The 2,490-nt window shown below is 38.5% G+C and overlaps 1 protein-coding gene across 2 annotated transcripts in view; it reads left to right on the top strand.

Annotated features, from left to right (window-relative positions):
- The window catches only part of LOC129107741 (cryptochrome-2-like), a 49,923-nt gene extending 47,678 nt beyond the window's left edge, over positions 1-2,245 (top strand). For both annotated transcript variants that reach the window (XM_054619270.1, XM_054619271.1), the window contains exon 13: positions 1-2,245. This exon is cut by the window's left edge and continues 1,606 nt beyond it. The gene's annotated coding sequence lies outside the window, so the exon portion shown is untranslated.
- Positions 2,246-2,490: the final 245 nt, after the last annotated feature.

A 2,490-nucleotide genomic window follows, 5' to 3' on the forward strand; every position in this document is an offset into this window, starting at 1 on the left:
CTATTGTGCTATTTTCCAGGTGCATATTTTTATCTCAAGTTACAGCTACAACATGTTTACATGCGTTAATGCTCATAATCTGCCTTGTTTTTCTCATCCTGGCTGTCCTGCAGCACCTCTTCTCACCCTCTCTCTGACATGCTCCGTTGTAGCACATGCTCCTCCCTCCAGAAAGCAAAGTCTGCTCTGATTGGTCAGCTAGCCCACTCGGTTGTGATTGGTCACCGTTTCACATTTCAAAAAACTCCTCCTCCGGAGCTTCAGCACCGTCCCTCTCTTGTTGTTTGAGGGCCAAACTAGCCGGAGAGTTTTATGTGACTTCCGTAACATTATGACCTCATAAAGTTACGGAAGTGACGGAGAGAATTTAATCGAGCCGTTTCAGGCAGATCAGGAGCAGTGATTCTGATGGGGAGGGTAACTCCTTTTAGTCGTGGACTTCAGGTTTTACTCTCTACGGACCTTTTACATGTACAAAAATATATATATAACACAGAACAGGGAAAAAGTGGAAAAGTATAATAGGGCCACTTTAATAACATGTATGCCGTCCAGTTAAACCTTTAGATTCCAAATGGTAATTTCAAAAGTTCTACAGATTCACTCTTGATAGCATTAAATATTAATTGTTTAGCTAACTGAGATGATGGTCTGAATACTAGAATAATTTAGATCTTTTTTTTCTTGTGACATTAGCAAGTTAATATTCCGTCAGAAAATTGCAATAGACATTATTGAATTTGTACTTTGTGTAACAAAAAAGGTTTCCCACCAAGGCTCAGAACATGGACTCAAACCAAACGGGTTATGTTATTTCTAGAGGGACCACACATATTTATCTTTGGGGATTTGCTGACTGTATCAGACGTATTTATTTATTAATTATTCTTTTTATTTTTTAAGGGACAATCAGTGTGGCCATTTCAGCCTCATCACCTTCTTCAATCTATTTTTTATTTTTTTTTCAACTTCAACTTTCAGTGCAGAATAAGCAAGCCATAGTAGTTGTTTGACTTTGTGAAAACCCCTCGAATGTGGTCTGGGTGGGTTTTCATTTCCCCAAAAAGGATCATAGATTGTTGAGAGACAAACGTCAATGTCCTTGCAAACAAGTTTGGTGTTAAAAACAGGTGGGAACTGTGAAGTTTGAATCCTAAAAGGTAAAGCGACAAGTCAGCCCGTGGAACCCTTCAGTTCAGGCTCTCATGGTTAACACAGGTCAAAAAAGCTCAGTTCCCACTTTTTCAGAATACAATACAAGCTCTGATCAGATGATTGTGTTGCTGTACATTCCAACTAACAGTATGATGCTCTTGGGTATTTATTTGTTTTGTATTGTACAAAAAGAGTTTATTTTCATTAAAATTGTTGAAGGAATTGTGATTGAAATTGGAGTTTATGGTTTGCTTTTTGTTTGTGCTACAGTTCCCTTATAGCATTCATATATGAAAATGAAGTCATGTGGGAAATGGTTAGGGTTAGAGATTCAACCACACCCTACTCATTTTCCCAAAATGTAATTTTGATTTGCTAAACTCGTACTTGGTTGCAAGCAATTTAACCTGATTGAACCATTCTTCAAAGGTTACATCTCTTTCAATAAGTTTGAAGTAATGCATTTCTGTTCATGATATTTAGGATGATATTTACTTATGGTTAGAGCTTAAAAAAATAAGTAAAAGTGGTTTTCAACCCAGCTCTTTGAACCACTATAGCGGTATATTATAATGTATGTATATAAATATACAATATGCTCAACTATTGTCTTAATCTCTGCACATTTCTTAAAACTCAGCTGATACCTTTCTGGACTGTTATAGGACTTGACACAGTAAACAGGGCTGTGATAACTTTAATAGGTTTTCATCACACCAGAGTGGAGACAATGTTGTGGTTGAGAGATGAAAATGAGGTCCAGCAGTGTGTTCTTCTCTGTGGTTGCAGCAGTGATGAGTTGTGCATATCCCCTGGACTGAAAGAGCTCAAGTATTGGCTTACTTGTGTTGGATAAAAGATTCTTGTTATAATCACCACAGACAATGATGGGGTGACAGTCCATGATCTCTAATGAGTCCAGAAGGCTTCCCAGGTTTGACAGGAATGATCTCACACTAGTCTGGAGGTCTGTAGACAGCTGCAATCAGTGCACTCATTGGGGCTTCAACCTTCAGAGCCACAAACTCCAGGTCAGTTACATTATGTATGTACTGTTTTTCACGAACTTGAATGTGGCTTTTCAAATAAACAGCAGCAACTCCACCACCTCTGTTGCCGATTTGTGGAACATTTGTGTATGACAGGTGTCTGTTGCATTTGAACAAATTGTAGCCTTCTAAATGGAGACCGTCTGCAACAAAGGAGCCTTGTAGGTGAGTTTATGTGAGACACAAAACATCTGACAGTTCATGATGGCTCCTGATATCGTTGACATGAGATGGCAAACCTGTGTTGCAGATGTTTTGTGTGTTATGTCTGCTGTTTGATATGAAG

This window comes from Anoplopoma fimbria, chromosome 19 (assembly GCF_027596085.1).
Source record: "Anoplopoma fimbria isolate UVic2021 breed Golden Eagle Sablefish chromosome 19, Afim_UVic_2022, whole genome shotgun sequence".
NCBI classification, from domain to species: Eukaryota; Metazoa; Chordata; class Actinopteri; order Perciformes; family Anoplopomatidae; genus Anoplopoma; species Anoplopoma fimbria.